Here is a 20,874-nt window from a genome sequence, read left to right as displayed (position 1 = left end):
ACTCATCCTGCAGGACAGTCCGTAACGTAGGTGTGATGGTCTGACAAATTATAGTCAATGTCTCAAACGTTCATTAAAGAGCTTTGGTGGAGAAAACGGCCTCTGTAAAAATGCTGGAGTTTTGTGAACAGGACAATGTGGCTGGAGGAGAGGGCCCCATGCGCCTGGAGGAGGAGGCCCCATGGAGGATGGGACTGTGCTTCTATCTTAAGCGGTCATGAGAGCAGGGAAAGAGAAACAACTCCGCAATGAACCCCCCCGAAGCTCACCGACCGATTTCAGAGAACCCCAGGAACGTGACCTACACATTTCAAGACCACCAACTAACACACTATAAAAGAAGGGAGAACAAGTTCTCAGTGCGCACCCTCCAGAACTGGATCTCTACGCTGGCTGGACCAGCGCTGGACCCAGGACTGGTGAAACCCTTTTCTCCTTCCTTCCTTTCTTTCTTTTTCTTTCTTCCTCCTTCTTTCTTTCTCTCCCTCTTTTTCTTCTCTCTTTTCCACAGTCCCTATACCTCATCCCTTTAAACATCAACCGTTGACCAAGACTGAGACTAGAAGTGGATCTAGCCACCCCTGGGCTCCTCTTTGAGGAGTCCAGAAAGCAAGGGGGTCTGCTCTGAACCTCGTGACTCAACGGGAGGGCTCTCCTTCTGACACAGTTTCATGTTCCTTTTTCCATTTCTTTTTCTACACCTCCCTTCTCTTTTCAAACAGCGGCTTAGTGACATGTTGCAAGGTTCATATTGATAAGTTCACTTGTACTTGGGCAAGGTTAGCTATGTTGAATAAATGTTGATTGTTGTTTGAACTCCCCTGGTGTTGTTTCACCTTAATTCTGACAAAGGAAATCCACGAACCTGAGTTGCTCCAACTTTGGGACATGACAGTAGGTCAGCTCACATCTGCCAGAAACCAGTCACAGCCCTGGCTTAAACCCTGATGTGAATCCTCAACTAGAAATACTTGTTAAAATTAAAATATTGCTTGCAACCAGCCTTAAATGTAGATGACTAAATATGTTTAAGCCTAGTTGAGGTGGAGGATGTGACCTTAGCAAGACTAAGTGGCCATCAAAAAATTATGAGCAATTTTCTGCAGTAGACAGAGAAATTAAACTTTGCTGGTTTTCAGATTCTGTTGTGAATACAACCTTAACATTAACCCTGATATAGAGAGAAACCAGGCAAGGGACTATAACCTCAGCTCTAACAATTTGTCCCTGAAGGTTGATGGCAAATTCCCTTAACCTTACTCAACAAGGTCTTTGCATGTAGTTAGAAGATTTTTTCCAAAACACCTACAAAATTAACCATATCCTAACTTTGCCTTCTCCAGCATGAAGAAAAAGAATCCACCAAAACATAATTTCTGAGATTCCCTGCAGAGCCTGAGACTTGCCCAGAGGATGCTGCAACAGCTAGCAAGGGACTAAAAAATGGGAAAAGGTGTCCAACTCTGCAACATGTTTCTGAAACTGTTTTCCTAAAAGACCTATTTTTTATAGTGCGAGAACACAGAAATAGATTTGAAATCTATCTTCTCATTTATTGTGTGTTCTGAGATGGGTTGAGAAGGAGGGTGTTAAAACATTGGTTTTTTTTAAAAAAGCACATTGAATTGAAACAGCAGTAACATAGAAACTGATAAGCTCTTCTTAGTAGGGGCGTTACCCACTGAGCTGTAGAGCTCCTCTATGTTCTCCATCGACTACATTAACGAGGTCAGTTCTGCCCTTCAGAGAAACTCGAATGAAGACAAACTTCAGTCATAACCTTTTCTCCCAGACTTGGCTGCTTTCAGGATTGTGTGCCAAGGATTAATCTTTTCAGATAGCATTCCCATTTTCCCTGACTGTATGGCTGGACTAATGAATTTTCTGCAATAATGAGCTGTGTAAAGAACACTTCAACTGTGTCACTAAAATTGCAGCGTTTTAGAGAAGGTGAAGTTTCCAAGCAGCATACGTGTGAGGCTTAGAAACCAACAGTGATAATCACCCTTATGCATAGGAAGCTAAATGAGGAGTTTATTGTTCAGTAAATCAAAAAACTTTCTTCTCAACAGGTTAAATTCTTTGAGATTTACATTTGAAACATACCCTCTGTCCAGTGGCTCAAACTGCAGTGGCCATAAGTAAACAAAAAAGCATCATGCAGGCAGGGTTATAGGTCACTGAAGAAGTTCCCTTAACAAATAATTACACAAAGGAAAAAAAAATCAATTATATAAATTTAAGTAAACCTCAAACAATAAAAGAGAAAAGGTTATAACAAAATCAAACAATTTTGCAAATAATTATGCAACAATAATCCCCATGTGAATGGTGCTCTGCAAGCAGTTGCTCTGTGGTCAACGTTAATGTCATCTAACAACATTTTAATTTTTATTGCGCTTGCATACTCTAACAGTCAAGTGAAAACAGTAGAAAATCAAAGTGTGTTTAAAATTGTCTAGGGTTTTTATATGTGTGTATATGTGTATAATCCTAGATTTTTCTCTTCAAAGTACTGTGCTTCATTTACCATGAACTAGAAAAGGATGCACATCTATCTATAGACCCTAAGTAGAATCAAGAGGTTAAATCATTAAAAGACCCTTTCTTTGAAGTGGCTGAGTAGTGATCCCCTGGAGACTCCAGGCAGATATTTTTTTTGCTCAAACAGAGAAGCACAGAATGTCATGATGTCATTTTTGCAACACTTGATCTAAAGTGTCCTAGATCAACAAGACAGTTATGGGAGGATTAAGTAAACAACCAAACAAAACCTCCAAAAATACTACAAGTCATATGCTAAACCAGGACAAACCAATTAAGAGCTTCTGAAAGCTATATCAGTTTACACTAATAAAACTTGAAGAGTCCACAAGATCAGAGACAGCAAAGGAAGCTTTAGAGGAGGTCAACATTATCATTTTTGGTGACCAGGGAGAAAAAAGGGGGAGGAGTATTCTGCCAAGGTGTACTAGGAAACAGATGAAAGGACAAATATAGACAAAATTTATTTGCATAAGCTTTCTACTCATCAGTCTTTCAAATGATGCTCTGAAGTGCCCCCAGAATGTACAGAAATTCTTAATCAATTTTAAAGTAATATCAAACAAAAAAGGGGGAAGATCCTTGAAAAGATGCAACTCTAAAACAGTAGACACTTTTTCACCTGTTTGCCATTTATTTGATTTCTTCAAAAGATTTTTACAAAGAAGAAACTTCTTGGTGAAATTCAGCTATTTACTGAAACTTCAAGGCAACAAAGAGCCAGTACAAATAAACTCTAGTGACAATTTCCTACTTAACATATAAGAAGCAGAAATCAATACAGCTGGGTTAGATAGTAGAGCCTCAGAATAAGTTTTTCATTAAGTGAGGAAGAAAAGCCTTTCTGACTGCACTTCTGTACTTAGCCCATTGTATGAATGGATGTTTGGCTCCACTAATACAAAATTATATATAGTGTGGGAGATGGGAAAGGAGGAAGTGGCAGATAAAAGTATCATCTCAGAAGTTCATGGAAGTGGATAGAGGATGCGAATTAAAGGCTATTTCCTTGTAACAGTACCTTTTATTATTTATAATTATTGACTTTTTGTTGCCGTATTTACTGATGTTGATGCTCTGCTTTCTCATGCACTAAGTTTTCTCCTAGTTTCACTAGCAACTGAAGAAATATGTCCAAGTAAACACACCCTGACTAGGTTTTGCTAACATCTAAAACAGAGCTTCAGCTGAGTTAATTTAGAATTGTAAGTATAGCCACACCAACCAGGGTTTGCTTGTGCTTTCAACTTTTGCATAAAGACTTGTTCGTGAGGTCTGTGCATATCATGCTGAAACCCAAGACATAATTTAACTGCTCAGTTAAAACAATAACCATACCCAGGAACATAATCATCTCTTAGCCTATGCCTGTGTATGATGGAAATATTGAAATAGGTATGGCTAAATTCAGCCATTGATGCAATAACAATTTGCAATAGTGCAGATGATACATACTGACACTAATGGGCATAATCTCAAATGCATTATATATGTAATGAAATAGTTTGAAAAGTGACAGAAATCTGAATGACAGAAGAAACACAGATAAGACACGGAATGACAGAATAGGTCCCCGCTATCTCTTGTATAGCATCATGACATACACAGACCTTTCATTGTTAAAAACATTTTCAGCTTAAAGCTATTTTTCAATAAAGTAATATTTTAAAGGTACTGATCACATTTGTGTAAAAATAAATGTAGAAATAGATATTTTGTAATAAGCAGCCATATATCCCCCAAGTTTACAACTTTTGCAGCCATACTAGAAAAACACTCTGGTTTAACTCAAACACTGCATTTTTTTTTGATGCAAACTCACTTTGTCAATGTTGAGGCTTAAATCAATATAAGTAATAGAAAGTCATTGTTATCACACACTAAAGGACTGATGTGGAGGTTTTATGCAAGAATTTTACACCAGCTGTTATTACCAGTTTTGTTAACATAGACATGAAATTCTCTTACAGTTAGTGTTTTAGAGAAATGTCATGTGAAATACTACAAAAAATATACAAAGTATTTGCTGCCAGGTAGCTGTACTGTAAAAGTATGCTACAGAATACTTTTTTTTTTTAAAAGAAATTATACAGAAAGCTGAATTTTTTAAAAAAGACAGTATGTTCTCCTTGTTTTATCTGCTGCCTCCAGACCAACTTAAGCTTTGCAAGGAGGAGGAGAGAAAACAGTGGTCTCTCTGGAGCCACAGAACATGCTAAGGCTCAGGGATCCCACCCACAAAACAACTAAAAGGAGGAGAGGAGCTTGACACCATGGGGGTTACACTTACAGCCAGCTGCAGAGACATGGTGGAAACGTAGAAACTTTTCTAAAGGCTTTAGACTAGGCATATGCTTGAAAGTCCCCCAAATGTGCAGGAGTTTATCATAAACAGTGGAAGAACAGCTCTTGACTCTGCAGTTAGAAGTCTTCATGTGGTGGTCAGAAGATAATTGGTTTTCAGGCTATTTAGTTCATCTCAGCCATCAACCCAATTTAGAGAGTGGCATTATTCTAATTTGCTGTATGATCTTACCAAAACAATAGCTCTAAATATCAGAAAGCGCTGGGAGAAGGACCCATCACAGTCCTAGTCTTCGACTGAGTTTGAATTTCTTTAGTGTGGACCGCTGACAATTATAGATTATTGTGTAGGAACTGATCATTCAAAGAGAACACTTAAAAAACAATTCATTTTAGAGGTTAAAGTGTGACTGGTTGTTTTAATTTGATTGGTAGTCTTCAAAGAGACAACATTTTAATTTAAGGGTCAACTTTAAGGCTAACTAATCATGTAATCTGGATAAATCTCAGTCAAAATAGGATAAAGATGGCGATGCATAATTGAAGTATTCAAAGGCACCTTTGTCAGTTCCCTGCAAGCTTTTAGGATGCCTTGAACCACACTAAAGGAGCATTCATTGAAGCAAATACTTTAAGAGATCTATCATATTAGTATGGGTAGTGAATCCTACTTTACACTCAGAACTAATTTTAATATAATCATCCCTATGTGATGAGAATTTGTAAAATAGATTAGCAAGGTTTGATTATCTCTACTTGAGAAAAGTTGAAATGTTCCATGTTAAATTTGCAAGTGTGACTCTCTTCGTTTCTTACAACTCTTCTGCTTTTACTTCCCATAGCTTCTTCTCTAGTAACGTCACTTAGTAAAGCATAACAGTTCACATAGTTCTACCTTTAAACACCAAGAAATCTAGTATGCTAGTGAAGCATGTTTTATAAGTTAATTTTTATTTGCTTTTCATTACAAAGTCTTCTTAGGTACTTTGCACATAAGTACCCCACTGCAATGCAAATTTCTTTTTTTTTTTTTTTTTTTCTCCTTGTTATTTCTTACTCAGAAAGCAAGAGTTGTCTTGGAAAAAAATGAGCATAGAAATTATAATCTTGAGTTTTGAAGGTCCAAAAAGTAGAACTTTATTTACCTCTTCACACATATAAGCTATTTCTGACAACACACCTCTCAACTGATACCTAAGGGATCATCTACTTTGTCTGCCCCTCCATCTTTAAGTCATTTCAATTAACCTGTTTCATATGCAATGTGCCTTATTTGCATAGCAAGTGAAGCAAAGCCAGTTTCTTCCTATTTAAAGAAACTAAGAAAGAAACTTCATCCCAGGCCCCTGGCTGGAAGTGGAAAAATAAACACATGCAGTGGACACTTGCTGGCTGGACAATGACAGCAATTTAAGTCAGACCTCTTGACCAATGAATCTAAGTCCCAGAGCCTCAAAAAACTAACCCCAAATCTGCCTTTCTGTCAGGAACACAGCAGCAAAGGAGAAGGAGTTTGCCAGTCCTGAAACAAAGGAGTGGTGTGATCCCCAGAGCAGGCCCCGTCTGAGGCCGTGAAAACAAACAGGTGATCTAAGAGGGAAGGAAGGTCTATCTTCGAGTAGTAAATCCCAAGATTATACCAGAATGAAGTCACAACTAGCAAGGCAGTAACCTAGAGACTACTTGAAGTCTTCTCTGTAATTCTCTGCTTTTTCTTTCCAAAGAAGAGGAGGATAATCCTCACAGGAGACATATGCTACATTTGTGATTACTCCTAGTAAGCTCATTTTGGAGGCCAACTAAGGTAAATTACCATCACTTAGTCCCCGATCCCCCAAGGTGCTTCTCAGGCTTCCTCCACGCAAAGAGAAAACTTTCAGTTCTTTCACGAGGTGGTACAGAAATAAAGCAAGCTTTCCATAAATCACAAAAATGTTCTATATTTGCACATAATGCTGACAAACAACCCAGGGCCAGACGCTGTTGTGGTTTAACCCCAGGCAGCAACTAAGCACCACACAGCCGCTCACTCACTCCCCCCCACACACACCCCCAGTCGGATGGGGACAAAATTGGGAAAAGAAGTAAAACTCGTGGGTTGAGATAAGAATGGTTTAATAGAACAGAAGAAACTAAGAACAATAATGATAACACTAATAAAATGACAGCAGTAGTAATAAAAGGATTGGAATATACCAATGATGCGCAGTGCAATTGCTCACCACCCGCCGACCGACACCCAGATAGTCCCCGAGCGGCGATCCCCCACCCCCATTCCCCCCAGTTCCTATACTAGATGGGACGTCCCATGGTATGGAATATCCCTTTGGCCAGTTTGGGTCAGCTACCCTGGTTGTGTCCTGGGCCAACTTCTTGTGCCCCTCCAGCTTTCTTACTGGCTGGGCATGAGAAGCTGAAAAATCCTTGACTATAGTCTAAACACTACTGAGCAACAACTGAAAACATCAGTGTTACCAACATTCTTCTCATACTGAACTGAAAACACAGCACTGTACCAGCTACTAGGAAGACTGTTAACTCTATCCCAGCTGAAACCAGGACAGACACTTACACTTAAATTCAAACTAAACACTGACCACGTCAGTTCTTTATTACTCTCTTTCTGATAGTCTGGCTCTATGGCTTCAGAAGAGTGAGAGGTCATGTTAGACCTGAAAACTCAGGTAGTCTAAGCAGACTAAACATGGCCCATATGAAGTATTGACCAGAGAGCTACTCAAGCCTAAACTTATGTTTAACTAAAGGATTTAATGTGTGTGAACATGATTTTATATGGAAGCCAGATTCATATGGGGAGGGGGTCACTCTTATTAGGCCAACTCATATAATTTGAAAGCACATAAAAATTTACACAGGTCCTTCTTCAGGTCTGAAAGCTCTTTTCAAGGTACGTCGGGGCTGAAACCAGACTCTGACTCCAAACTGATTGTGCTTTATATGGCTCTCTGCCAGCGTTGTGATTTGATGGTAAGCCTAATTACGATAGATATGGTCCGTTGTAGATTTAAGGTACCCAATGCAAATGAAAAATTGTAATAATACCAACTCCTTTCTGTAGTGGTCATTTTGGGGACTTCCATAGTCTAGGCACACAGTTGGCAGAGCAAAATCTGTTACAGTGAGGGGTTCATATTAATAATTATGGTCATTGATATAAAACTAACTACAGTTGTATAACCGAGCTTTTTATGTTAGTAAGATTTATAGCGAGAATTATTAACTCTAACAGCTATTTTATCTAAAGCAATGTCCATGCAATAGGATGACCTTTTATCTATTACCTGTTGGGTTTACAACATCTATGAGTTCCAGACTGATGAGTTTCAGACTCAGGCTAATTTCATTACATGTTATATTTATACCACGGTTCTTTTCTTTTTTTCTGGATTATTGTTTTCTTAGGAAGAGAAAGAAAGAAACAAACAAACCCCAAACCCTGACATGTTCATGGCATGTAAATTTGATCAGCTAACTACAGTGGTTATCAAGTGCACAGTGACTCTGACCCCTTGGATGGGGAGAGGAAACACTGAACCTAGCAACCCAACAGGTTAACAGTAGTAAATACTGCATTATTTATCATAACACATTCATTTAACACATGATGAGATAAGGCTCCTGTGATCAAAACTAAAGACGTCTCAGGGATGTTTGCAGGCTTTGAAAAGACTGAAATTCATAGAACAACTTTAGTCTATTAAGATTACAGCCAGGGAAAATGGCCTAAGCAAGCACCAAAAACTTTCAAAATGCTTCCTGACTCTCAAGGAATCTTCCTCTCTGTACGGACATCACTGCCTAGGCTGCCACATGGCAGCCTTCATCAGAACAAAGACCATCCCTTGTTCTGGACCTTAAAGAAATAGCTGGAGCTTAAAAATACTCCGCACCAGGCAGATCCAGTTGGTACTACAATCATTTGACAATCCAACTGAAGGATGCTGAACCAGATGAATGGCAAGTAATGAGAAAGGTTACTTTAAAATACATGATGAAGTGGCTGCTAGAGCATACAGAAAAACTATAACCACTTTTGTTGTCCCCTCAGAGTATTGCTCAAGTGCTTTCAAACCTGCTCGCACAACACCTCTGAAAGTCCAAATGAATTATAAAGTACATCAGTCATACTGTGGTTGAATGGTTTTAAATAAAATTGACTATTAAAATGATCCAGTCCCTCTATTTCTCCTCCAATATCTTTATTTCCCCTCTGAGATCCACAAATCATGCCTCCCCCTGCTTTGCTCTCTCAGGGTTTCCACTGAAGTACAAAATCTTTAATTGGAGTATTATTTGATCCTTTATAGTCCCAAAGTTAACTTTTGCTGACTGGCCTCTTAAAATGCTTCAGATGACAGAAACATTGCTAGACGTCTCCATGAAATAATGAACAGTGCTGAAATTCGCACCATCATCATTAAACCTTGGAACTAACAGCCAGCTAACTGAGGCCTTTTGTATTTTTTGTAGATTAATTACTTTATGTCTTCTGTGGGAGAAGATATATCAGCCTGAATTCCTCTGCAGGTGGAGGAGTAGCCTCATGGTAAGTACAGCTAGAATTTCTTTGCATTCTTCATAACACTGTTAAATAGTGAAAAAAATAAGAAAAAAAAACACCCAACAAAACAAAACAAATGAAAAACCCCAAGAAAAAGAAAAAAGTCAAATATTTCTAGAGAATTTGAGCAGAATACATACAGTGGCATCTGTTTCCCTACAAATCAGGGTTGAAATGGACATTGTGCCAGCTCTGACAGAGGGAGGCTCCAGATCAATTTACGTCAGTGGTGATCAAAGGGAATCATATTTCATAGCTGTATCATGTCTTTGACATGACAAACTAGTAAGCTCATCCTATCTGTAGCAAAAAAATGTTCAAGCCAGAAATCCATAACAAAAAAGACTGAAGATGGAGCTGAACAGTGAAAGATGCTACCCACGTTAATCACTAATTGTGTGGGAAGAACATGTGGTTATTAAAAACAAACAGACTTTAAAAAAAAAAAAAAGGAAAAAGAACCAAGCCTTAAAATTGCAGCAATGTAAAGCACAGCACAAAAGTTAATCATACACACATGCCTAAGCACACATCTCCAATAAATCTTCAGCAGGTGTAGAACAACTCCTACACAGTGTTTCACGCAGTGGGAGAGTTGCTGAATTCCGTTAGCCGGGCTTCATGGCAAACTCTTCTGAAGAGAGTAGGTGATACCTACAACATTAGGGCCACAGTCTACTGCCCTTGGAAGAGGGCAAAAGCTTTGAAGACAAGACCATTGATTTATGTTAGTGAGAGGAACACCCATTTTTCCCTGGGTATTTGGTATGGATTGTGATCCAATGCAGCCAACTAACAACATTAGTCAAAGAAGAAATTTATGACTTTTTACATCACCCCTATCTAGCCACCTGCTCTGAATAAAACACCTCCTTACAGTTTCTCTTCATTTTTCTTTCCTTTTTTTTTTTTTTTTCTAATAATACCCCTGTCAAGAAAACTGTTTTGCATATACTCTACAACAAAAGCATCTGGTAATTCTAACCTGGAAGATTAGCACTAATATTATTATTATTTTCAGGTACAACACCCCAGTGTGGATATAGCCTAGTGTTTCACACACACCTGTATTTAGTCTATTGTGACTTTATTTCAGTGCTTAAATAAAACGGCTTCATATTCAAAAGTTCTGATTACCTAGTGGTAGCTCGTGCTGGCTTTTGACTGACTTTTAACTTTGTGAGGCCCTTCATTTCCACAATATGTCTTTTCTTCCTAAGCAGCAAATACTAATTTTTACCATATACACCAGTGGTTAGGATTTTATGCGCTGATGATAGCCTGCTTTGTTTTAAACCATACCACTGCTCTGTTTGTTAACTATAAAACCATAGAGCTTTTTGGATTACTGATTACTTCTCCTAAAGGGCGTCACAGCCTCAAAGAGTTCTCTCTTCCTAGGAGATGAGTAGAATCCACATAATTTGTATTTCATGACAACACAACAGCTCAGACTCTGAATTACTAGTGTTATACTCTGATGCATGTCAGCAATGGCAGTGCAGTGCTGCCCAGTTATTTAACAAAACTAAATTAGTTTGTAGCTGTCAGTCATGTTTACCAGATTTGCTTACGTTCTGAAATTTATTGACAAGCTATAATAACTGACATTTAAATTGTCTGTTCTTGTAGAAGCAAACATGAAGCATGGACCTAAAATATGACATTTAGTTCTAATCCCTGTTGCAAACAGAGAAAAGAAGGGAAAAGAAGGGGAGAGGAGAGGAGAGGAGAGGAGAGGAGAGGAGAGGAGAGGAGAGGAGAGGAGAGGAGAGGAGAGGAGAGGAGAGGAGAGGAGAGGAATCATTTGCTGTTTCTCTAATTCTTCTATTTAAAAGGGATATTCTCAAACAGTCCAGCATCCTTTTAAAGTAGCATTTGAAGATCTTAAATTTACCTCTTCCTGAAATATTTATATCTATTTCTCAAATTCCTTGAATGCAGTTGATTTTATTCCGGCACATAAGTGCAAAAGGGTGTATTCATCCCTCTCTGTACCTATACTGTTGGCTCTTTCAAATCATGATTAGCAGGCAGTTTGATGGTGAGGCAATTGAGGAGACCTGGCTGCATCATGTTTGCTGCTGCCACGTGGGAACAAGACTTTCAGTTTCTCGTGTGCCACTTTCCCTCCCTACGTGACTGCCCTGATGCTCGCACATTCACAGTGATGGAGAGGAAAGGAGCAAAAACTCCAGCTTCCTCCACTCCTCTGGCATGGTGCTCGAGGGAAGAGAGCACATGCCTTGAGACAGTTTTGTGCCACGGTACAGAATCAATCATAACATGGCCCTGTTGATACATCAAGGGCAACTGTATTATTAAATGGTGAGAGCAGTGCTATAAGCATATTAAACAGCAAATATTTAACAGAAAAAAACCCACAAATTGAAAACCTTTTTTTTTCTTCTTCTTGATGCCAAATGATCCCCATAAGACAAACAGCTTGATAAGCTGGCCACTGTCTTGTGCGCAAACCTCAGGTCCTTGCATGACTTCAGAAACGTCAAGAACAGAAAGGAAAAAATATGTTTCTTTGCTATTTTAAAATAAATGCTTCACTGCAAAACACTCCCAATAATCCATGTTAGAAGTCTGTCCTTCCAGACTGACTGTAGTATAAATCACTGAACCTGAACATATATAATAGGCAGTATTACCAGTCTGAAGGGTTTGGCCTTGAGGTTTGGCTCAGACACAGACTCAGAAGCAAATTTGCTCAACTGAACTTGAACACCTGAACAACGTAATCTCTCATGGCTGTGAAAGCAAATGAAAAAACTCACAGGAACTGAATGTTCTTCCTGGATTTTGGACATTTGGCTTTTATCAGAACCTCAGACGGTACACACAAAACAAAGGGAAAGAGTCAGACTAAATTGTCAAGGAAAAAAAAAAAAAAATCTGAAATTAGAACTGGGAGATGGGAGTGCAGGCTTATGTCTGACCTGCAGAGTGCCACCCCTCCACCTGTCTGGATAGCTTTTTTGATGGCTCGCCCTTTCAATCCCTCTGATTGTAACTGCCAGCATGTAAAATCAGCCCTTTGTGTAGATCGCTTTTAGCTGATTATTGTAGACTCTCCACTTCAAATAAGGGGTTAAATCCTCTTTCTGATCCATGAGAATGTTTTTCTTCAAGGGGTTTGATTGGCCTGATGCTCACGCATTCACTCGGTGGGGAAGGACTGGGGCAGTGATTGCAGAAATCACACCCAGCACAGCTCCGTTAAATCTACTATTGTGTCAGAACACAAAGAACAAAACTAGCTCCTGGTTGCCTTAAAACCTAGAAGTAATATTTTCTTTCTTTTAATAGTGGACACATTTTTGAAAAGCAACAACATCTGATGCTTTAAGTCCTTCACTGGTCCCCTAATGATGACCACCCGGAACATTAGAGCATCCTTGGCTTCCCTTCAGGCCTTTTAACTACTCCAGCTGGTCACTAACTGCTCTGTAAAAAGACCTCTGTGTGACACATTTGTACACAATATGGATCCTGCAGGTTCTCTGTCCCCACGGCACTAGTTAGGCAAGTGTTCCCTTCATGTATTGGCTATGTCTTGCCTTTCAGGCATGTATATATATTTTTTTCCCTTTTTGCCAGCTTCTCTGACTTCTATTTTTAATATTCAGTTAACTTTGTAGAAAGTAATTATATTCTGCTCATTCTACACCAGCTGGTATTTACTTCATCCTCCATCAGGCATCAACAGAGCATGGGGCTGCAAGACAGAAATATTACTCTGGCAAGCATAAATATTTCATTTTTCACACCACAAATGCGTTGATGATTTATTAATTAGCCTAAAGGCCTGCTGCTTCTGCATAGCTGAGTAGCAAAATAACTCAGCTACGACGACTGAGAAAGTCTATGGCTCACATCCCATTGGAAAGCTTTGACCAGCAGCGTGTCTGAAGGCTAAAAAACATTTCCAACGGGCCAAGACCAAAATTACCAAGATAAATCTTGGCCATTACAACCTTTAGACTGGCTTTGGAGAAATGCCTTGTTGAATTTCAAGCAGTAGCGGCTCAGATGCTGGCCTTGTGACGGTTCTGCAGAGGGAACCTGTCTGGCTGCTGTCAAACACATTCTCAGCAGAACTGATACTCTATAGCAGCCATAACACTCAAGCAAGCCAATAAAAGCAGGAAACTGAGCAACAGCATATTATTATACCTTGGTGTTCATGATTACAGATCCAGGCTGGCAACCATATCTGGCTTTTTGAATTAACAACAACAACAACAAATCCTGAAACTCCCCTTTAAAAATTCAAAGGATCATTCTTGTGTCTTAGTATTACTTTCAGACCAGGCTGAGACAGTGTCTACTTAATTGTATTTAAAAATGTAATAATTTAGAAGTTGATTCTAGCAATCACTTAATTTTCAGTGAAAAGCAAAGGAAGAACAGTATACCAAAATTACTTATACCAGTTTTAAAGTATGATAAAACACCATTTCAATTCTGGAAAACATGTCAGTGTTCCCATTTTGATTCTGTTTGCCTTCATTTTTAAATATATTGAAATATAAAATATAATTATTATATTATAATCACTATAATAATTAATTCTCTTTAGGCACAGGTAAAAATCTGAACTGGACTGCTGGGTTTGAGTGGGCAGTGGTTAAAGCCAGTGGCCAGTTATGAGTGGCATCCTTAGGAGTCAATAACAGGGCTCATGTATCGCCACCAGGGACCAAAATAACTGGAAAAAAATGCACCCTCAGCAAATCTGCGGTGCCACCACATTGCAGTGCACAGAGGAGCTATTGGAAGGCAGGGCTACTGTTCAGGGAATGTGACAGGGGGCAAGAATGGACCCAGGGGAGCCTCAAGGAGCTCAGCAAAGGCAAATTCATGCCCTGCACCCTCAACATGGGCAGCTTCAGCAAGAGGGTAACCAGCAGGTTGGGAATGAATTATTTCCCTCCACCAGGCATCTGCAAGGCCACATCACACACGCAGTGTCCCAAACACCGCCTCTCACTACGGGAGAGGTATTGATACACCCATGGAGGAGGCTGGAGCACACATCTTACAGGAGGGGCTGACGGAGCTGGGCTTGCTCAGCCTCAAGACTGGAAGGACAAAGGGCAACTTGCTATGGTCTTCAACCACCTAGAGGGGGGTCCAGAGAAGACAGAGCCAGACCCTTCTCAGAGGTGGGCAGTGCAAAAGTGAAGAAAAGTTCGTAAATCACAGCAAGAGAAATTAGAGCTGGGTATAAGGTGAGGGAGAATAACCCACACAAAACGCCATGAAAAGGTTAAGTACCGCGTCAGTTGTCCAAAAAGGCTGCGGAGTCTCCATCAATCGAAGTGTTCAGCGCTTGGCTGGATGAGCCCCTCAGCAAGCTGATTGCTCTTTGAAGCTAGCCTGGCTTTGAGCAGTAGGTTGGCCTATTTCACCCTCCCAGTGGTCCCTTCTAACCTAAATCATTCAATGATTTCATGATTCAAAGAATTTAGCAGTAATTGCTATTTATATAGCTTACTTAATAATGGATGTTATTTGATGTTTGTATCATAATGTTTTGAGCCTATTCCAGAAAGATATCAGTCTTCTTTCCCTGCAAGGAAATATCTTTTACAATCTGGAAAATGATCTGACATGACCAAAACGGCAGCAGTTCCAAATACATCAGGGGAGCATTTTAGTGTAAGGTTCTCAAAACATAGCCTTTTGTCCAATTTGGATTGAAAGCACATTTTAAAGTATCAAAAGTTTCCACGGAGTTAAATTCTGCCTTGCAGTCGCAGTGCACACACACACAGACATCACTTTAACTCTTGCTAAATTAAAGCCTGTGCTTTTAGCTGTCATCCCCTCTTGCCTCTTATTAAGACTTTTTGGCAGGATGTTTAGGAAAAGAGTTATTGAGAATGGTTTCATTAGCAATTTCCCTTTAGTTTTGTTATTTACCTTTTGCCTGTAACCAGAGCCCCCAGTAGAGGTTTGGAAGGTGGTGTAAAAGCATGCAGCAAAGAGCAATCGCTGCCCGAGAGAGATGGTGTATGACATGCCAGGTACACGGCAGAAGGACTGGAAATGGTACCAAAAACATCAGAGCTGGGAATACAGTCTATGTCTCTGGGCCTCAGTACAGTGCTATCTGGTAGAAAAAAGCTGGTACGGGGAAAAAATAAAATCATTGAAAAGTCTCTTGCTGACAACGGTCTGCCTGAGGTTAAAGACGGAACAAAGTCGGTGTTAGGCTTCTTCCCAAGAGTGACTTTTAACGTTACTCCTGCTCGCTAGATAAACATCACGGACTGACGCGAGGGAAAAAGTAAGGGAGACACCGATGTCGGCTTCATTCGTATGCTGGCGGCGGGAGACCGTTTGCAGCCAGGACAGTGGGAAGCGGCAGCATTTTAACCTCTGGCGGGTGGTGCTGGTGCCCAGCACCTGCCCGCCCTGCCCGCCAGGGAGAGGTGCCAGTCCCGGCAGCCCTTGTCTGGCAGCGGGGCTGGGGCTGGCAGAGCCGGCAATCGGCTAAGCACGAGCACCAGGCAGCCAGAAAAGGGCTGGGCATTTAAACCTCGAAAAACAGTTGTGACAGGATTCAGCAAATGCGAAAAAACCAGACGTAAACCCCTCCTTTTGGAGGATTTCCTAAGTGGGTTATGCCTTGCAGGGGACATACCACTGCCAGAAAATTCAAAGTCCACTGAGACTTCCCTGGACACTCAACATTTCCTCTAAAATATTCATAACAGACTCAGCCAGCCCTGAGCATTTTGTTACCAGTGTTTCTGTGCATGCTGAAAACACGGTGGGTGGTTCATTACCGAGCGTGCCCAGCCAAGCATCAGGGGAGCTAGGGGCCTGCGCTTCAGACTCATTAATTTGTGAGAACAGTATCTTTACATTAAAACCATGCTTATTTGTCGATTTTACACTCTATGTTTTGAGGTTAAAAAAAAAAAAAAAAAGGGTTTGGCCAAATTAAACATATTTTGCTTCAGCATGGCATTAGCAGTAAGGGTCTTCTAAAAGGACCCCTGACAACTGTTTTAAAGTAGCAAGAATTGAGTTATGCCTGGACCCATTTCTCTTGACACTTTCTAGCAGTCCTTGTCAAATGCTACTTTATATATTTATATTAATTTCACTTTATTGCACATTAATAATGCATGTGTTATTATCCACATTTAGTGAATAAATGTAGCTTTATGAAATTTTTTATTTGCATTACAATGAATGTACATGTTAATACACCGGTGATTGCAAACGATTTTTAGATGGTCGCTTTTCCATTAGCTTCTCAAAGAAGCGGTAGCACCACTTCATTAACTTACACAGGAATACACTGAAGGTTCAATTCCCAAGACAGAAATTTTTCTCTTTTTTTTTTTTTTTTTTAATAATCCTGGCAGTTCTGTGCACAATAAAAATACATAAGTTGTTATTATAAGGAAAGAGGTAATGCAAAGTTTCCTGTTTTGTTTTTTTTTCCTCTCTCTGAAAAATTCCAGACTTTTCATTTCAAGTTGCTGCACTAAAATGTCTGAGATCTCACACATTTAAGACTTCATCACCTTTTCTGTCAATTTTATACTTATGAGCCAGAAGGTAAGCAGCATAAGACATAGGTTTGTTTGCTTATTTTTAACTAAAAATATCAATAAAATATGATATACCTGAGAAATCTGCCTCTCTGCTGCATACATTCAATATTTTACTCACTGATTCTAGGCAAACCCCTTGTCCCATGACACATTTTCAAACGGTAAATACCAGGAGAATTACCTCACGAGTACCTTTGCCATTCCTCTCAACACTTTGGTTGCCTTATGCCCTCAAAAAACTTTGCTTAAATCAAGAATTCAAAGTTATTAATTGCCAGTGTGCCGACTTTTTGGGCTGCTTTGAGCATATGTCGCTTATTACAATATATAATGCTTTGTAGCTGTGAAATGGAGCACCATAGCAACAAGGGCATGTAGGAGAGGGCTATTAAACCAGAGAGGTAGGTGTGACAGAAGGCCTGGGGTTTGTCAATAATTCATACTTTATGGCAAGAGGAAATTGATAAAAGGCATTTAAAAAGGGGTAAATCTATTTCTGTGATCACGTAATACATCCTTCATGAAGATGTGAACTAACACCTCTAATAAAAGGTAAAGGACACACAATTCAGCAGCTGATCGCTTTGATCTCCATTTCCTTGCTGGTCCACACAAATCAAAATGAAATACTGTCCTTGAAGGCAAGACACGATAAGTAGCTTCCCAGAAAAAGAAGGGACAAGAGCCAGCATAATAGGGACAAAAATGTTCAGCGTGCTTGGTCTGACTCTGCCTTGCTGTTGCAATGCCACCTTCGTAATTTGTGCAAGTGCTTGGCCTTGCAGGAGCCGGGCTGAGGGGCCTCCGAGTACCACGGGGATAGAAAGCACTGGGGCGAGATCAAGGACTGAACAAAACAGCAGACGAATATGTTTACCTTCTATAATGCCATCAGAAATCTTGCCCAAAGACCAGACTGTGTAGGGACAAAGCCAACAACAAACACCAGATATGGGTAGCGTGTACATCCAGGGCTTAAATGTCAAAGCAGCTGAAAAGAATTATTTCCCTGTAAAGTATGATTTATAAGGGACATAACTTTGACATGCTTGAGTTTTTATTGCAGCAGTTGTCTGTTCATAATATTTCATTAACACACCACTAGAAATAGTGTGAATGAGCTCTTCCTACATATTCCAACTTGATCTGGAAAAGCACCTTTTGAAAATTATGTTTTGGGCTGATTTGATCCTCTGTTGTTAACAAAAAGAAAAATATTTCTCAATGGGCGTAACACAAGGTATGCCATCCAATGAGAGTATGATGGATGGACAGTGAAGTGATGATATATGGAGATGTCTCTTTCCCATGTGCTGCATGTAAGGAAACAATAGTCACAGGGCCAGGAAATAGGATGGTCCCAGGTGAAGAGAGCAGATAGTTACAAGGGGAAGGAAATAATAGCTGTGACCCGCCAGATGCAGTCAATAGTAACTGAAACCTTTGCCTCTGACACAGCATGACCTCAGCCACATTGCTCTGCAGTTGGATGAAGGAGAAGAAAAAATGGGTTTATGGAAGGAAAAAAGGCCTTGATGAACATTGTCTGTTGTTGCATGTACTTGTTGAAGCTGCAGGAAATGTGGCTGATGCTTTTCTATCAAGAGACATAAAAATTTCCAAGTCTCCTCTATCTTAAAAGGAAAAAGAACCCCAGTCTCCAGGATATTGATGTCATCAGCATTCGGGGCAACCATGCTCATCAGCTTTTGTGGGAGCAAAAGCACCTAATATTTTGCCAACATACAGTACTTGAGCTTACTGTGGCTGAAAGACTTTGTCTTGCAGAAATGAGTTAATCATGAGTAGTGCTGCTGGAAATAATGGAAATATTTAAGTGGACAAATACTATCATGGGAATAAGATGGCTTTTTTTAATAGCAAATAATGAAAAAATGTGAAAAAAGTGAAAATATAGAAAGAAATGAAAAATTCATGGTTAAGTGCCAGGAGAATTTTGTAGACAAAACATAGTGATAAAAGGTCCTCTTATGGATACCAGATTCATAGCTCTTCATCAGAATGTTAAAAGGAAAGTTGAGGCAAGGAAAAAAATAAGAAAAACAAATTAAGCAAGGACCAATTTAAGAACTTGGGAAAAAACGCCTTCATTAAAATGCATTTCCATTCCTGTTTAGAGCAATGTAGTTATCCAGCAAAATCTAAATGTTTTTCTGAGGTGATGTTGCCAGTAGTGGCCTTTAGAAGATTTTGAAAAGTACTTTAAGAAAGACAGGGAAAGGAATAGTCAGCCTAAAATTAGATTATTTTCTCGAGTGTATCCAAATGAGTTTATAGCATGAAAACCTACATATGTTCATCTTTCAATGCACCACTAACACACACATGCAAGACTTACAACATAAAACTAAGCAGGTGAACAACTAGTGTAAAACAAAAGAATCCTCCTCAAATGTATCAGTCAGTAACACTGTTAGCTGGAAATTCCTTTTGCTTTGATATTTGTTGTGCTTGAGAGTCTTCAGTGCATCCTCTGAATAATTTTACCAGTGGTAAAACCTGAGACTTTTATAATAAGCTACTATTGAAAAAAAATTAAATTATTCTAATCTCCCGTTCTAATGTAGAATAAAAGTCTTTGAGGTCTTGACTATAATCTGCATGGTCAAACAGCTCAAATCTCTTTAATCTCAGCACTGTCTCCTAGCTGACATTGGAGCAGAACAACTAAGAAAACCACCAAAACCCATCCTGAAATGCAATTGGATGGGATAAATAATTCTTTATTCACAGCTTAGGTGCAATATCTGGCAAGAAGAACTTTCACCCTCCAAAATTAATACTGCTCCACGGAAAAACTCCTAAATCAAGAATGCTTTGTGCCCTCACATGGGGGTTAAATATATAGAGATATATTTTCAAGTATCATAAAAACTATAAAGCAGCTCTTGAAGCATTCTATTATTTCACAGTATTAATGATTTCAAGCAATATTTCAAAGTTGAGAAATAGTCAATTTAAGGTCTACAAGAGACAAAGCCACATACCTTTTGCAAAGTGCTGACCTGGCTGTAGGCCACAGAGGTACAGATAGGGGCTTCGCACAGGTTGCCTGAGATTATTTCTAAGACACAGCTCATCTGCTACACAGGACACTCAAGGATAAACCCGATTGCAAATCTTCATGCAACTACTGAACCCACTTCCTTGCTATACATGCAGGAGTAGGAAAAAAAGCAAGGGGTTTTAACAGTATAGGAACCACACAAATCAATACTTTTGCCTTAGACTGACTTTAGTAACTGAACATGCCCATATTTCTTGGCTTTCAAAGATCAGGAATTTCCTAGGAATGTTATAGAAATGGGGTGTTAGAGAAAGAAAAGTGGCAGTTTACAAAACACTGATGATGTTCAATGCAGCTATCTATTTTATGCAGCGGAGTGCTACCAAATATTCAGTGTGGGGAAAAGGGGAAAGGCTTTAGGGAAAAAAGGCAGAGAAATCTTTTCAGTATACATGGAGTCAGCAAAAATGCCATCTATAACTGAGTTTAAAAATGAATTAATCTAAGTGACACAAGTCCAGAAGTAGTTTCTTTAGTTGTGCTTGTTCAGTAGCTCCCTCTGGGACCAAGGTAGACCTGTTCCTCTGCAGTTACACGTGGTCTCAGCTAGCATGAAGGTGAATGGACAGTGCATTAGCCTGCAGCACCATTAAGACTGTATAAGCACATCGAAGGACACAGCTTTAACATAGAAAGCCTTGTGGGCTTGCTTTTAAAGTTTTGCATGAAGTAACATTTAGATAAAAGTTCCTTTTACATTTGCTGAGTTTGCTCAATGAACATCTCTTCTCCCTTGATCCAGTGCCCTATTCCCCTTTCCAGCAGCTATA

This window comes from Accipiter gentilis, chromosome 9, assembly GCF_929443795.1.
Source record: "Accipiter gentilis chromosome 9, bAccGen1.1, whole genome shotgun sequence".
Lineage (NCBI taxonomy): Eukaryota > Metazoa > Chordata > Aves > Accipitriformes > Accipitridae > Astur > Astur gentilis.
The sequence above is the reverse complement of the archived record's forward strand: the minus strand, read 5'-3'. Positions refer to the sequence as shown.